At 47.3% G+C, this 17,680-nt stretch overlaps 1 pseudogene across 1 annotated transcript in view; it reads left to right on the forward strand.

The window, feature by feature from the left end:
* The window catches only part of LOC148517806 (serine protease 27-like), a 42,646-nt pseudogene that overhangs the window by 11,506 nt on the left and 13,460 nt on the right, over nt 1–17,680 (forward strand). Inside the window, exon 3 of the transcript XR_015879253.1 lies at nt 8,148–8,419. The product of XR_015879253.1 is annotated as a serine protease 27-like (transcript). The remainder of the gene's footprint in view (nt 1–8,147; nt 8,420–17,680) is intronic.

Here is a 17,680-nt window from a genome sequence, read left to right on the forward strand (position 1 = left end):
GAGGGCGCTATTTATCACAATCTTGCATGTCAGATGTGATGTGGAGCAAATCACCAGGATTGGCAATGTGATATTTGAATGCATCGTAAGGATGTAGTAAATATGGCATGCAGGGACAGAGCTTGTGAGAAAGCTGTCCCAGTCAATCCTCTAAGCACACTCTTCAGGGTAGTTTTTGCAAAAGACACCCTGACAGGTGCCCCCCCACCCACAACCTCCCCTCTCTCCCCCACTAAGCTGACACTTACCTGCACGGTGATCGGTGATCCAGTGAGCTGCACTGTGACCCCAGCATCTGACCTCTGCTGTAAGCCGGCATCTCAGTTTACAGCAGAAGTCAGGCACCGGGATTATAGAGCGGGGTCCCTGCGATCAGCTGACTGGAGGCACGGAGGCATTATTATCACATGACTTCCCCTGGTATTTTTTCACAATTGAACCTTGGTAAACTTGAAGCAGATCGCATTTCCTATGATAAGAATTGGAAATGTGATCAGCTTACTAAAAATATGCAAATTTAAGGTCTTGGAGAGGTTTTTCATGAAAACTGCTCCAAAAGCCCTTTAATACATTTATATGATACTAATATAATGTGAAAAGGGTGTGAAAAAACATCAGTTTTCACATATTTTAGTAAAAATAATATTGATAAATAGGGCCCTTAAAGTTAGTAGATTGTGGCTTAGCTACTGTATGTCCCCAGCTATCATAATTTCATTCTTGTTTTCATGCTGGGAAATCTGATTTGTATTTGATATTATTATTATTATTATTATTATTATTATTATTGTGACATAAAAGATTTAAATATGTTATGTATCATCAGTCTCATGTACTGTACCAGGTTGCATTGTGTTTCCTTTTATAAACCTTAGTAAATCTATTACACTCACATGACTTATTGTGTCTTTCAGATGATACAAATTACTCTTTAAACTAATAAACTAGAGCTAGGTGGAAACGAGGCACAGTCACCGTGCGCAATTCACGTGCTTGATGAAACCATCATAGAAGCTTGCTACATTGTGTTCTGTACAATATTTATTGCTGCAGACACTAATAATAATGGGAGCCAACGTCTTTGTAATGGTTCCTGACACTAATTGTAAGACGCTCCCTCAGCCTGGGCAGGTGCCATCTGTGCTGATAGACTGATAGGATGATATTGCTCATTTAGGGAACAAACGCCTCTGTGCTACGCTCTTCACACTGTCATAAAAAGTAGCGGAAGTAATAGTGCGCTGACCAATAAACATGATGTGTTTATTCCCCTCATCACATGCACATATTGGACACACTACAGGGGCTCATGTTATCACATCCATATCAATAGCAGCTGTGAGACCCTAGGGCTGAGATTAATTTACCATAAAGGTGCGTACACACTGGGCGATATTAATGAGCGATTTAACGATTACGACATCATAATCGTTCAATCGCTCATTAATCGTGCACAAGTCGTGTACTATAATGTTGGAAACGACTAGCGACGCGTGCTCCCGCTGGTCGTTTCCGACATCTATCATCGCCTGAACATGCCGGTCAATCTGCCGATAACGACAGATTGGCCATGTTCAGGGATGAGGGAGGGTGCCTGCAATGAACAACTGATCGTTCAGTGTAGGCACTACAGGGGATCAGGGACGACTGTACGATTACGATGTCGTAATCGTACAGTCTTTCCTAATCAACCAGTGTGTACGCACCTTCAGAGTAGACAAATTTCCAGGGCTGATTTGGACCTACAGTAAAAGTGGACAAATGTCCGGACCCAGGGCCTGATTCAGAGCCGGACGCTCTGACCAGAGCGCTCGCTCTGAATCAGGGCCGGCCTACCTAAAATTGGAGCAGCCTCCTGGCCGCTCGCATAGCTGTGGGTGACCACCCACAGCTTATGCGAGCGGCCAAAAAGATGGTTGCGATGGTCAAGACCATCGCGACCATCGAGCTTGCGGCGAGACCCTTGTGGTAGGGTCTCGTCCTGCCGCAAGCCCGGAGTGCTTTTGGCTCTATCAGAGCCAAAAACACTCCCATTGACATCACTAGTGATGTCAGTGGGGCCGGACCCAGATGGTAGGCGTTCCCATGGGAACGCCTCCGTCTGGCCAGCCACGCCCCCGGCACGCCCACCAAAGGGGGCGTGCTGTCAATCACCATCGACAGCACACCCCCTTTGGTGCGAGACCCATAATGACGGCTACCTCGCGCATGCGCACGACGGAGGCGCCTCCGTCGTGCGCATGCACATTTGGGTAACATCGACCCGCTTGCGAGCGTACAGTGCTCGCGAGCGGGTCTGAATGAGACCCCCAGTTTGGAACTACCATACGTGTAGAAAAAACTGTAGGACTGGTTTGGACCTTCCATAAAAGTAGACACATATCTCAGGCTGGTTTGGAACTACCATAAGAACAGACACATATCTCAGGCTGGTTTGGACCTACCATAAGAGCAGACACATATCTCAGGCTGGTTTGGAACTACCATAAGAACAGACACATATCTCAGGCTGGTTTGGACCTACAATAAGAGCAGACACATATCTCAGGCTGGTTTGGACCTACCATATCATTAGACATCTCTAAGGTTGGTTGGGTCCCACTATGAAAGCAGACACATAACTTGGTTTTGATTGGACCTACCATAAGTTTATTATTAATACTATTATTATTTCTAGCAGTAATTTATATAGTGCACACATATTCTGCAGCACTTTAGAGGGAATATTTAGCCATTCACATCAGTCCCTGCCCCAGTGGAACTTACAATCTATGGGTCTGATTCAGAGCCGGACGCTATTTGCGCTCGCTCGTTCAGAAAAAAGGGGTGGCTATTCAAATGAACCGTTTGCGCTTTCCGGTCTGTTCACGCCTCTATGTCTGAACGAGCGAACAAAACTTGCGGTCTTAATTTTGAAAAATACGACCCTGGCCGCTCGCACCATACGTCATGTCCGCTATTTATTAGATTAATCGAGTACATCGACCAGCGTATGAACTGCTCGCTATTCTTGTGTTTGGTTTTTCCTACCGCTATCTTGCAAGCAGTTCTGGCTATAAAACCACCAAGTGACGTGGTCAATGACGCTGCTGTATTAATTATGCACACGCATAAAACGCCCGTTTTGACCTTTAAGCACGCCTGCGTTCTGATCTCCACTCCCCGTTTTCAAGCACCTTCCCCTGTTACCACCCACATATGCCTCATCCTGTCACTCAAATTAGCAGGCATTTGCTATTTAGCGAACAAACGATTTTCGGCCGCACCGATTGGCTCGCTCATGCGTAGTACAAACGAACGGCCGCTTACGAGCGGCTCTGAATGAGACCCTATGTTCCCTACCAAATGAATACACACATACAGACTGGGGTTAATTTTTTTGTTGGGAGCAAATGAACCTACTGTACCAGTACATTTTTTGGTGTGTAGTATGAAACCCATGCAAGCATGGGGAGAATATACAAACTCCACATAGGTAGGGCCATGTTGGGAATCAAACCCATGACCACAGTATGTTGTAAGGCAGCAATGCTAACCATTACACCATCTGTGCTGCCCAAACTAAGACATCTCTCTGGCTGGTTTGGACCTTTCATAAGAGAAGACATCTCTCAGGCTGGTTTGGAGCCACCATAAGAGAGGGCAGATCAGGCTTCTATAACTCTGCAAATGACATTAGTTTGTAAAATGTGAATCATGATGTGTGTATACAGTAAGTGCATGCTAAGCTGTGTTTCACGGTCATTTCTATTCCAGCTTCTGGCAATGACTGTGCATACAGATGAAAGCATGAAACATTGCAACTTTTTAAAAAAGCAATATTAAGTGTCTCTTTCAGCCCATTTACATTTTGGCAGCTTTGCTCCATTGTCTATAGTAACGATTACCATACTGAAATACATTATCTATATGCAGATGTCATGTCTAACACTAATCTCTTTGTATATGGAGGCTCTTAGTAATACCTGAGCATGTGAAAGCCTTTTACGGATTCAGAAGATGTGCCAACAATACGTCCAGATATTTTGAAGCATACGTCTATTGTCTTTCAGAAGCATCAGACAAACACATTAATCTTTAAGTCACTGAAGTGTTCTTGGCACAGTCTATGCATACATTAAGTTTTTTCCACAGCCCAAACAGACTCAGGTTCTTTCCACTTTATTCCAGATACTATGGGGCACGCCTCCTGGTGGGACGGAGACTGTAGCCTAATATTATTATTATTATTATTATTATTATTATTATTTATATGGTGTAACAAGGGTTCCACAGTGCCTAACAAAGTATATAAACAATTAAATAGAACAAGAGAACAGCGACTGACAGTACAAGACAATACAGGACAAGCACACGGTGTATAAACATGGCTGCAACAGCGGTCATTGGGCCTGATTCAGACCCACTCGCGAGCGGCTGTCCGCTTGCAAGTGGGTCGATGTTCTTCACTGAGCATGCGCACGACGGAGGGTGCTCCGTCGTGCACATGCGCCAGACGCGACGAGCGAAGGAAAGTCCTTCACTCGTTGTGTCTGATCAAAGGGGGCGTGCTGTCGATGTTGATTGACAGCACGCCCCCTTTGGTGGGCGTGCCGGGGGCGTGCCTCCCTGTCGGGGGCGTTCCTACGGGAACGCCTCCCATCAGAAGCCGGCCCACTGACATCACTAGTGATGTCAGTGGGAGTGATTTTGGCTCTGATAGAGCCAAAATCACTCCTTAGCTTGCGGTTGAAAACCTCAACCGCAGGCTCCGGCTCGCAGTTTCGATGGTCGCGATGGTCAAGACCATCGCGGCCATCAAAATGCACGCTCGTATAGGCTGTGGGTGGTGACCCACAGCTATACGAGCGTCCAGGACGATGCTCCATTTTCATGGAGGGCGGCCCTCATTCGGAGCGTGCGCTCTGCTCAGAGCGTACGGCTCTGAATGAGGGCCATAATACTCAAATAAGTAGTACGGTGGCAGAAGTCAAGGGTTAGGTTCCGTAAGTAATAGTAAGGGAAGGGAAAGCACATGGGAAAGTGCCCTGCTCGTGAATGCTTACATTCCAAAGGGTAGGGGTAGACAGTCAGGGGTGACGCAGATGGGGTAGATAGTGAGCATGGGACAAAGTGTTAGGATGAGAGATGAAAGGCTTTGATGAAACAGTGGATCTTGAGAGCCCCTTTGAAGTTTTGCAGATAGGTGGAGAGTCTGACAGGGAGAGGGAGAGTATTTACAGGTAGGGAGCAACATCTGCGAAATCTTGGAGACGGTCGTGGGAAGAAGTAGTCAGTTGGCAGATGCAACATTCATTAGCGGCTCGAAGAGGCCGGGCAGCAGAGTGAAGGGAGATGAAGTCAGAGATGTAAATGGGAGAAGAACGGGTGAGGACTTTGTAAGCGAGTGTAAGAACCTTGAGTTGGGTTCTGAAGGGGAAGGGGAGCCAGTGGAGGGCTTGTAGGAGAGGGGAGGCGGATGAGGAACGTTTGGAGAGGAAGATGAGCCGAGCAGCAGCATTGAGGACAGATTGGAGTGGAGAGATGCTGGAGTCAGGGTGGCCAGACAGGAGGAGGTTACAGTAGTGCAATTTGGAGATGACCACGGCAGAGGAGTAACTAGGGATCAGAGCACCCCTGGCAATGTAATGGACTGGCGCCCCCCATAATTTCAGGCAGTGCCCCCAGTAGTATCCCCCCCTATGCATTGCCCCCAGTAGCGGCCACCCTCCCCATACAGTGCCCCCAGTAGAAGTCCCCCCTATGAAGTGCCCCCAGTAGTAGTCCCCACTATGCATTGCCCCCAGTAGTAGTCTCCCTATGCATTGTCCCCAGTAGTGATCCCCCCTATGCTGCATTGCCCCAGTAGCGGCCACCCGCTTTACAGTGACCCCAGTAGCGGCAACCCCCTTTAAAGTGACCCCAGTAGCGGCCACCCCCTTTACAGTGCCCCAAGTAGCAGCCACCCCCTTTACAGTGCCTTTAAGTAGCAACCACCCCCTTTACAGTGCCTCAAATAGCAGCCATCCCCTTTACAGTGCCCCAAGTAGCGGCCACCCCCTTTACAGTGACCCCAGTAGCGGCCACCCCCTTTACAGTGCCCCAAGTAGCAGCCACCCCCTTTACAGGGCCCCAAGTAGCGGCCACCCCCTTTACAGGGCCCCAAGTAGCGGCCACCCCCTTTACAGTGCCCCAAGTAGCGGCCACCCCCTTTACAGTGCCCCAAGTAGCAGCCACCCCCTTTACAGTGCCCCAAGTAGCGGCCACCCCCTTTACAGTGCCCCAAGTAGCGGCCACCCCCTTTACAGTGCCCCAAGTAGCGGCCACCCCCCCCTCTCTCTGCAGTGCCAGAAAAAAAACTTACAGAAACAAAAAAAAAACACAACTTACCTGATCCCGGCTCCTGCCGACGACCGCCGCTGTCCGCACCTCCCGGCCCACTCTGCAGTATGGGAGAGACGTCATGACGTCTCTCCCATCACTTGCTACGGGGGTAGCCGGAAGACGGAGCTCTTGATTGAGCTCCAGCCGGCTCCCTCCGTGGCCGCAGCAGCCAATGAGAGTCTGTGTGACTGCGGTCTGCCCTACACTTGTGGGGCCCGGGAGGACTAGTGGTGGCTGCACCGCCACTAGTTCTGGCCTGATCCACCCCTTGGCTGCTGGTAGAACTGCTGGACGGCGCCCCCCTTTGGCCGGCACCCCTGGCGAGTGCCATCCTGGCCAATGGGTAGATACGCCCCTGGACCACTGAGTGGATGAGGGTCTTAGTAGCATCCTGGGTGAGAAAGGGTCTGATCCTGGAAATATTTATGAGATTGAAATGACAGAACTGCGAGAGGTGCTGAATGTGAGGTTTGAAAGTGAATCAAGGATAACTCCAATAGAGCGCACTTGCATGCTAAAGGAAATGGTTGTGCCATCAATACTGTAGATAATGACATTGTGGGAAGTGAGGTTATGCAGGAGGGTAGGGAGATGATCAGTTCAGTCTGAGATATATTCGGCAGGATGTACAAAGCATCGCACTCGCGATACAGTACATCCCACCTCCTATCGGGTACATACCCCTTTGATCACCGCGGTATGTACCTAGAATATCGCAAAGGACAGCTCAACTGATAAGAGCCATCCTTTGCGATGGCCCCGGAAAGAGGAAGTTTCGGGTGTAACACACAGAAGTCCCTATAGCATCCATCTGCGCATGAACAGAATTACGTGGGCCACAGGGGGGTAATGGAAGGCAGTGTCGGACTGGAGCATGAAGGGCCCACCGGGGGAATGCAATGGTAGGGGTCCGTGCTTTGGGGTATGGTCAGTTCCTACAGCGGAATAGGCCAGCCCCCACAGAGGTTTGGACAAACATTAGAGATCATGTAACTGACCCTCTAATAGAGTAACAATGTTTAATTCAAGTGCACAGTCTGGAACCTGACATTAGAGCAAGTGGTGGGGCCCTCAGGCAGTGGGGCCCACCGGGGATTTCCCCTGTACCCCTGTGGGCCAGTCCAACCCTGATGGGAGGTATCCGATTTGGTCAGGCATCCCGAAAAGAAGCCCATAGGCTTCTGTTGCGTAATGCCACCTGAAGATGGTGTTACCCATCGGGACGAAGCACCGGAATGCATCACATTCAGGTGCTTAGTACATATAAGGGTTTTGCAGTAAACTCCAGAAACCAGCATTTTTAGGGGTTTTACCACATTTTCCCCTTTAGTGCAAACTCTAGTAAGTTTAAGAAAGAGCTGGGACATCCAGGAAGAGATAGCAGAGAGACGTCTTGCTGGACTATGAGTGAACTTCCTAATGGCACTGAGAACATTATAGGCTGACTGTCTCCAGGGTACCAAAGTTTTTCCAGATACCACAGAAGACAAGTGCACAGTCTGATTACGGGTTCTGGATGCCCTAGGCTAGAGATTCCCAAACTTCACCATTACAATCCAGGTATTAAGGATATCCATGCCTGAGTCCACATGGTTACATGATATTGACTGAGGTACTAATTAAGTCACCTGTGCTCAAGCATGGATCTCCTTAAAATAAAGACTGTAATGGCGGAGTTTAGGAACCTCTGCCCTAGGCTAACACACTGTATTGTTGCTAAACACAGAGCAGTGCTGTTCTCTTAATAATCCCCGGTCTCTTACTCTCACGGTCTCTTTCCACAGCTCCGATCTAGCGGAGAATTACACAGTTTACCTGGGATTATATCAGCTGTACGAGCGGAATCCTCATACGGTTGTCGCTGAGGTACAGACTCTCAGAATAAACCAGGAGTTTTTGGCAACAGGGGACAAAGGTGATATTGCCCTGTTAAAGATATCCAGGCCCGTCAACTACACACAGTACATCATGCCGATCTGTCTGCCATCCGCTGCGGTCACCTTCCCCTGTGGTATGGAATGCTGGGTAACCGGCTGGGGTCTGACGTCTTACCAGGGTAAGTCTGTTAGGTTCCTCTTGTCTGTAGCTGACCAATGCTTATGCCCATGATACCTACAGTAGCATTACACCCATCTGCTATAGAATTGTAGTTGCTACTATACAGTATGTTTAGTTTTTTAATTCAAAATTATATTAACCAATGCTTGTTATTTGTGTAATATAGCTTATTTGTGCGGCTAGCACCATATATATTACTTGTGTCATATAGTCCATTATTGCCGCTAGCAGCACATAGGGGCCTATTCATCATCACTTAATTGTCACAAAAGCAGGTGAAAAAGCACATTTTCACCTGCAATTGTGAAAATTAAGTATTCGGGCCATTCATTAAGAAGGTAAAGCAGGAGATATCAGTTAAATGAATAGTAGAAAACAAAAGAAAAATCCGCACAGACCCTTGTATATGGATTATCCTTCCCCAGTGTTTAATTTAGGTAAAATACACCTTAGTAATTAAGGGAAGGTGCACCCAGGAATAGTGACATAGACACAATTGAGAAAAAAGACCAAGTATTCCTATAGTGGGGCACTCACGGATTATTGAAATAAAGGGATAAATCATATGTGACCCGTGTTCTTACATAAAACATAACCTTTAATATATTCTTTAAAATAAGGTCAGCAAAATATCTAAACTAGTAATTATGAATTATGACCAAAATTCATCATTATCTCAAAAAATATTTATTTGTATTTTGATTATTTTAATAAAAAATGTGTTTGTGATTTAAAATTTGATGTCTCCACACTTCTTGTTATCTACACTACCGGAAATCCATACTGCACACAATAACCCAACGTAATTGGTGGTCAGGCTCAAATCAAACTAACAAATACCAAGGGCTCTATTTACTACAATCCGCATATTGAATGCGGATTGTAGTGTGATATTACCGAGTGAATTCGCATTGCGAATTCAGGTAATATCACAGGGATTTACTATAAATCCCTTGCAGGGACAGAGCTTGCGATAAAGCTCTGTCCCTGCGGATCCCGTCCGCACTCTAGTCGCGGTATTTTCGGAAAAAATACCGCAACTAAGAGCCCACGCATGCGCCGACCGACCACCGCTACTACCCCCCACCGATGCTAAGCCCCGCCCCCCGGCGCTAAGCCCCGCCACCCGCGATCGCGGACCCCCGCGACCTCCCCTTTCCCCCCCGCGACCCCCCCTCCCTTCATTACACTTACCTGCATCCTCCTGGCCTCCGGTGGTCTTCTCCGGGCTTCCCGATCAGGTGATCTCCCATACTGCACTGGGGCCCGATCACCTGATGACCGGGCCCCAGTGCACTGTGGGAGACCAGCTGACCGAAGTGGAGCCATCACCGGAGGCCCGATCACCGGTCCCTGGATTCAGGTAAGGAAAAAAAAAACTGTTTAATTTTTTTTTTCTTTTTTTTACAGCAATCAGCTTGCGGTCTGCTTAGACCACATAGCTGATTACTGGGACCGGCTCCCGCCTCTGGTCTCCCCGTTAGAGCAGAGTGGGAGCCCGGTAACCGGGGGAGACCCTGGATAACGCCACCTCCAGGTGGCGTTATTATCACAGGGCTTCCCCCGGTATTTTTTTACAATTTATTTTTAGTAACTTGCACACAGATCACATTTCCCATTACAATTATGGGAAATGCGATCTGCTTTACTAAAAATAAGTGATACTGGGGGTTGGAGTAGAATTTTACTAATTCTACTCCAATTGCCCTGTAATAACTACAGGTGAAACTAAAATAATGTGAATAGGGTGTGAAAACACCCTTTTTCACTTTATTTTAGTAAAAATAATGTTAATAAATAGAGCCCCATGTCAGTTATTAGTCTGAGAAGTTATCGGTCATTACATATAGTGTTGGATACAGTAATTAAATAAACCTCTAATTATTCTGGGGGTTTGAGACTCCACATATATCACTCACATGAGATTTCAAATTGATCCTACATATGCAAAGATAGTTTAAGTAGCCAGTATTGTCATTCCAAATTAGGAGTAGTATTAACACTGAGTGATATTATTAACTAGTATATATTTAATGGGATAGCTCCTATTCTGGGAGCTCAGCAACTCAGCAATTAAATATTGCAACGGCTGATTATAATACGATCAGATATCAAGTATTAATCTAAGGAGGGCTACAAGTTGTCAAAACATATTGTATTAAATACGATAATTAGATAAACCTCTGGTTATTCTGAGGGTTCAAGACTCTGCATGTGCTGTCCACATTGAATTTAGGGTCTGATTCAGAGCCGGACGCTATTTGCGCTCGCTCGTTCAGAAAAAGGGGCTGGCTATTTAAATGAACCGTTCGCTCTTTGCGGTCTGTTCACGCCTCCATGTCTGAACGAGCAAACAAAACATGCGGTCGTTTTTTTTTAAAATACGCCCCCTGTCCGCTCGCATCCTACGTCATGTCCACTATTTATTAGATTAATCGAGTACATCAAACGGCGTCTGAACTGCTCGCTATTCTTGTGGTTGGTTTTTCCTACCGCAATCTTGCGAGCAGTTCAGACTATAAAATAACCAAGTGACGTGGCAATGTATTAACTATGTACACCCTTAAAACGCCCGTTTTGACATTTAGGCACGCCTGCGTTCTGATTTCCACTCCCCGTTTTCAAGCACCTTCCCCTGTTACCACCCACATACGCCTCCTCCTGTCACTCAAAATAGCAGGTATTCGCTATATAGCGAACACACGATTTTCGGGCCGCACTGACTGGTTCGCGCATGCGTATTACAATCCGTACACATGCGCAGATGTGCGAACATCGCTCGGAACGAATGAGCGGCCGCTTACGAGTGGCTCTGAATGAGACCCTTAAATAGATCTCACATATCCAGTGATAATACCAAATATCCAGTATTGTCATTCAAAAGTTAGGAGTAGTATTAATACCTAATGATATATTAATATCAGGATAGCTCCTATTCTGGAAGAGCACAGTAACCCAGCAATCAGTTACAGCGGGGGATGACTGCAATATGATCAAAGAGGTTTGTATTCAGACAAATACGATAGGGTAAAATAATATCCTAGGCAACAGATCTAAATATTACAATTCTTAGATTATACTAAAATATGGTAACATAATATCCTAGATTACAGATCTGCCATCAAACTGACACATTGTTATATTTTCAGAGTATCTCATTGGATTTGTATCACAAAGTTAGTCCATCTCATTATTCGTTTATTTAAGGGTTAGGGGTATATTTACTAAGGTGCGGGTTTTTAGAAGTGGTTTTGTTGCCCATAGCAACCAATCAGATTCTACTTAACATTTATCTAGCACCTTCTAGAAGGTAATAACTAGAATCTGATTGGTTGCTATGGGCAACAAAACCACTTCTAAAAACCCACACCTTAGTAAATATACCCCTTTGTGTGCAGTGTAAGTACAGGTATCTGCTTCAATTTCCAGCAGTTCATATGTCTGGTAGTTTTTTCAGATACTCTCTGACAGGCTTAGTGGTAGGTCATGTCTCCCTATATAGTATCATCATGTCCTAACGTATGCAGTGTATTACTGCTGCGGGGGACAGATCATTCACACACCTGTGTTAACTACAGTCAAAATGACTGTCACATATATCCGTTTAATAGTATATTTCAGTGGAGACACGACATAAAAACACGTGGGACACGCTAACAACGCGTGCCCTTTCCAGTCCTGATGTGAATTTCGCTGTCAGCTTAATTGTAGGCTCCTCAGATGGTGAATACCCCCGCTTGTGTATCGCTACCCGCTCTTCCCTATGGGAAGAAGGTCCGGGTTGCAAGAAGGGATCCTTTCGGATCCCTCCGCCCCTGTCCGGCTCCTTCCTGTAGGTCGCGCATGCGCACCGCCGTCACTGCTCTGACAGGAGCAGTGAAAAGATTCACTGCTCCGAAAAGGTGATGAATTGCTCCGGTGGCCGCGGCGAGTTATCGTGTTAATTATTGGGGTCCGTTCGGACCCCGATAATTAACATCATGAATAGGCCCCATAGTAAGTTGTTACTGTCCAAATACTTTCTGATATCATTCTTCGAACACCTAGATACCCTGCATTACTACTGCAAGAGCCCGATTCAGACCCAGTCACTAAACTGCGATGGCACGCTATGGCCGATAGTGGCCCGTATGCATATGCATCAATATGCGCATGCGCGAGTCACCCACCGCGATCGGGAATTGTGCACTCGTAGTACACAGACTGTACGCTAATTTGAGTGACAGATAGCGCCGTTTGTGGGTGGTAACAGGGGAAGGTGCTTGTGAATGGGGTAGTGGTGCTGTGAACACAGGCGTGTCTGGGCATCTAAACAGCATTTTATGGGTGTGCATAATTAGCATGGAGGCGTCATTGTACACGTCACTTGGTTGTATTTCAGCCTGCAGTGATCGCAGTGCTTGCGGTGAGGTAGCGTCGACCTCAAGCACTGTGGGCCTGATTCAGACCCGCTTGCGAGCGCTGAGCGCTCGCAAGCGGGTCAATGTTGCCCAAATGCGCACGACGGAGGCTGCTCCATCGTGCGCATGTGCGAGACCCAAATAACGACGCGGAAGCCGTCGTTATGGGTCTCGCACCAATGGGGGCATGCTGTCGATGGTGATTGACAGCACGCCCCCTTTGGTGGGTGTGCCGGGGGCGTGGCTGCCCAGACAGAGGTGTTCCTATGGGAACGCCTACCGTCTGGGTCCGGCCCCACTGACATCACAAGTGATGTCAGTGGAGTGATTTTGTCTCTGAGCCAAAATCACTCCTGGGCTTGCGGTCAACGAGACCCTACCGCAAGGGTCTCGTCGCAAGCCCGATGGTCGCAATGGTCTTGACCATCGCGGCCATCATCATGGACGCTCGCATAAGCTGTGGGTGGTAACCCACAGCTATGCGAGCGTCCAAGAGGCAGCGTCACAAAAAAAAAAATGCCCTGATTCAGAGCGGGCGCTCGTTCAGAGCGTCCGGCTCTGAATGAGGCCCTGTGTGCAGCTCCGATGGCTCTTGATGGTTCTGATTAATCATACACTTCCTGGAGATGTGCTAAGAAAGAAAAGTGGGCGTCTTTAGACTGGTGTGCTTTCGCTCTGCCGTCGCTCTCTAAGACAGAGAGGGCGTCCTTACACCAGACAGTGTGATGGCGGAATTTGCATACCCGGCCCCTTTTGGCTGCGAGAGAGCGCAGCTTAGTATCCAGGTCTGAATCGACCCCCAAGTTCCTTCTGCTCACATTCTCCTGGCTGCCAGTAAACCTGCTGTGTTTATCCCAGCGCCTGCATTTAATATCGTCTTCCGTCTTCAAGTTCCAGTATCCATTTTACGCTGTTATAGTACAAGTTAAACATTCTAGCGCTCACCTTAATGTATGTGGTGTATTGTAATTACAATTTATATTTGATATACAAAGGAACTTGTTAAATAAGATGATGTGACCAGCTCACACAACCCCTGCCAGTTATATGCATTTATTCACTGATTGTAAATTTAATATGATAATGATAAAAACAATCCACAATACACTAAATGTATAGGTTTTATTTTATTTTTCTTTTGACCTTTAAATAAATTTTTAATTTAGCTCATATGAAAACGACAGAACAAACAGACCAATATAGACATCATGGGAAAAGGCAATGGTGGGGAGAATGAAGAAAAGGGGGGGGTGTGAGAGTGTGGGGGAGGGGGGGGAGAAACTAAATGTGGGAGCGCAATAAAATTAAAAGTATTAAAGTTCCATGTCAGAAATGATACAATTAGATAAAAATGTTCCTAGGAGAACAGTCCTAGCGATCCGCTTGTTATAAGGTTGCCTGAGTGGATGACCGACAATGTATCAAATATATATTGATATAAAAAAGTTTTCAAAGTTGACAACACGTTAAGTTCCTATCCAATTAGGCACATTCATTATTATGTTTAAAAGAGAACCGGATTCACCCGCTGTTGTTGTAAGTTGCCCTGCAGTTGCTGACAGTTATCCCAGATGCCGGTATGGTGAGTAAGGGAAGTATCGGGCTAGCGCTGTTACATGTTGCGAGCACTGGCAGCATGTATAGCGATCCCTGTAGTTGTGGCTGAGAGGGGTGTCTGACGGCGCTGCTGGAAGTAGTGCCCAGGCCCGTTGTCTCTTAGCCCTCTGTCACGTCCCCAACACCCACAGTCTTCCCTGTTATGGCACACAGACCTGACTTACCTTCACTCGTGGCTCGGACTTGGATGTTGGTCGTCCTTCAAGGTCCACCTTCCGTCTATCTGTGCTCTCCTGTTATCTGCATACAATGAACCTGTTTGCCTTATATCCTGCTCAGTTGCATACAAGCAAGCTTGTACCTGTTTATTTGGACTAACCCTGCTGCTGGGCAGTCACACCTGCTGCAGACTGCAATCAGCTCTCAGTACATCAGCTCCAGTTTCATATTACTACTTCCAACATTTGTCCTGCTAGTCCTGAGTTCTGTTTCCTACACTCAGGGCTCAAGGCCATCTCATCCATTGGGCTTGTTGGGCAGTTGCCCAAGGGCCCGAAGCTTGTAGGGGCCCGCCAAACTGCCCCCCTGCAGGTGCGGCCAGTTGGTAAATTTGGGATATTTTAATAAGTCTTCCGCCGGTGCCCTGTATTCTGATCTAACCTCCCCCCGTGATGAGTATTCATGTCAGTCCCAGTTTCACTTCATTCGCCAGCTTCAGACCAGTCAGACAGAGGCCCTGATTCAGAGCCGGATGCTCTGACAGAGCGCTCGCTCTGAACCAGGGCGTCTTTTTTTTTTTTTATGGAGCGGCCTCCAGCTAATGCGAGAGGCCAGGATGATGGTTGCGATGGTCAAGACCATTGCGACCATCGGGCTTGCGACGAGACCCTTGTGGTAGGGTCTCGTGGCCGCAAGTCTAACAGAGCCGAAAGCTCTCCCACTGACATCACTTGTGATGTCAGTGGGGCCGCCCCCAGACAGTAGGCGTTCTCATGGGAACGCCTCCGTCTGGGCAGCCACCCCCCCCGGGCCCACCCACCAAAGGGGGCATGCTGTCACTCAACATCGACAGCACGCCCCCTTTGGTGCGAGACCCGGAGCAACGGATTGCCCGTCGCTATCCGGGTCTCGCACATGCGCACAACGGAGCCGGCTCCGTCGTGCGCATGCGCTCTGGGGCACCATTGACCCTGTTGCGACCGCACAGCGCTTGCGACCGGGTCTGAATCATGCCCAGAGTCTCTCTGCAGGTGTGGAAGGTCTGAAGGGCATGCAGGAGAGTTTAATTTTATTGACCATTTCCATTTTTTTCCCATGAATGGGTGGGTAGGGTTGTCAGGGCTGTCAATAGAAATCCTGGGCCCCGGTACAGCAACTTCCCAGGTCCCCCCTGGAGGGGGTGTGGCTACAGCATTTTGGGGGCGTGTCTAGCATGTGAGAAGAGCCTACTCACAGGAGCATGGCATAGCTCCCAGCAGCTGGGTCAGAAGTAGTCACTATTAGTCTGGGTTGGCCTCTGCACGATATCGGCCCGATTTGGCCAAATGGGAACGACAAATCGGGCATATCGTGCAGTGTGAATGCCCAATTTGCACGCTCTCCTGCGGTCGCATGCAATATCGTGCTGGTTGGCCGTGCTGCACAGTCAGTCAGAATATTGTGTACGAGGCCATGGCATCCTATGTCCCTGCAAGTTACACTTAGTACATAGCAGAGTATTTTCACTCAAAATGAAAATATCCGTCGTGATACAGGCTGTTAATCACTGCAGTGGTACAATATATTATTATATATATATATATATATAATGCACACATATTCTGCAGCACATACAGTGTGTATATGTATATATATATATATATATATATATATATATATATAATCCACAGTGTAGGTTGGCACACGCAATCCAGTTAATCCATCCGCCTGGTGTGCTAACCCAATGCTTCCTATGACGGTCACATTAGTATAGACAAAAAGTGTTCAAAAGAGTGCACTCACCAGGACTTCATAAAGCTGTTGCTTTATTTACTTACGAAAAAGAAGTATCACATATCAACGTTTCGGCTACATTCAGCAGCATTCATCAGGATGATACCCACAAACCACAGGAGACAGCAGTATATAAATAATATATACACAAAGTCACAAACACACACACATGACTTGCACAGTTGGGAGACCACACAGCAGTAGGGATTGGGGTATATATAGCAGCATTGAGGCGTATAGGGCAATAAAGTGCACATAGACAGAGTATGATAGTTTTAGCAATTAGGAAGCTGAATGTGTGTAATGAATTAGATAAATGTATGGAGTGAGAAGGATGTTAGAACCCAGTGGGATTGTTGTGGTGACCGCATGGGAAGGGTGGGGTTTGGGAGCCACATAACTGCTCAGACCTCAGTTGCATAGACTGCATGTGTGTATTCCAATGAGCACACGGGGCTCGATTCAGACCCACTCGTTAGATGCGTACGCTCTTTCCCAGCGTATGCAAATTCGGCACACGCCCAGCAAGGCAGGCGATCGCACGGCCAGGCATAAGCACGCCCACTATGCCTTAGCGTATGACCTCACCTAGGGATTGTGATGCTGTTCTTGCAGCTCCCTCTCTATGTGCATCACATGAAGTACAGGCTCTATGTAGATGTCTCCAGATGGATTTGAAGTTGTTTGGAGTGAGCTCGGCATAATCTATAAAGTTGTTTAGAGCACTAATATGCCGGGCAAGCACCTTAGGATCTGCAGATGTGGTCAGAGCTTTTGCTGCCTGGCATAGCATTGCCCTCAGAAGGTGTTTATCAGCCAGGGTATGATAAATGGCCTGTATGTCAGTGTCCCCACACTCACTGCCCTCTTCCAGGACGATGGCCTTGCAGCCCAGATGAGGAAAGCACTGGATGAGGCAGACCACGGCAGCTGATACCACGTCTGAGTTAGTGCTGTGCAGATTTACCATTAATGAGAGGCAATGCTCCTTCACTAGTCTGGTGATGGGACTAAATGGAAACACTCTGCAGTGCTGAACCAGCTCCCCAAACAGCTTGGTTCCATGGCGTCGGAGGACTTGGTTTGCATTACTTAGATGTCTTGCAGTGTAGCTGAGGATTTTATTATATTTGTACCAAGTTTTCTCTTCATGCATTTGAACTATGGTCACTAAAACTCTCAGGATGACAGGAAGTAAAGTCGGATCTTCTTTCTTCATTTTTTGCAGAAGTGTCTTTATAAATGCATCTCTGAATTTCATAGCCGCATTTGGTAAGGCTGTAGTGAAACATTCAATGCACGTTATAACC

This window comes from Taudactylus pleione, unplaced genomic scaffold (assembly GCF_031769625.1).
Source record: "Taudactylus pleione unplaced genomic scaffold, aTauple2 ptg000209l, whole genome shotgun sequence".
NCBI classification, from domain to species: Eukaryota; Metazoa; Chordata; class Amphibia; order Anura; family Myobatrachidae; genus Taudactylus; species Taudactylus pleione.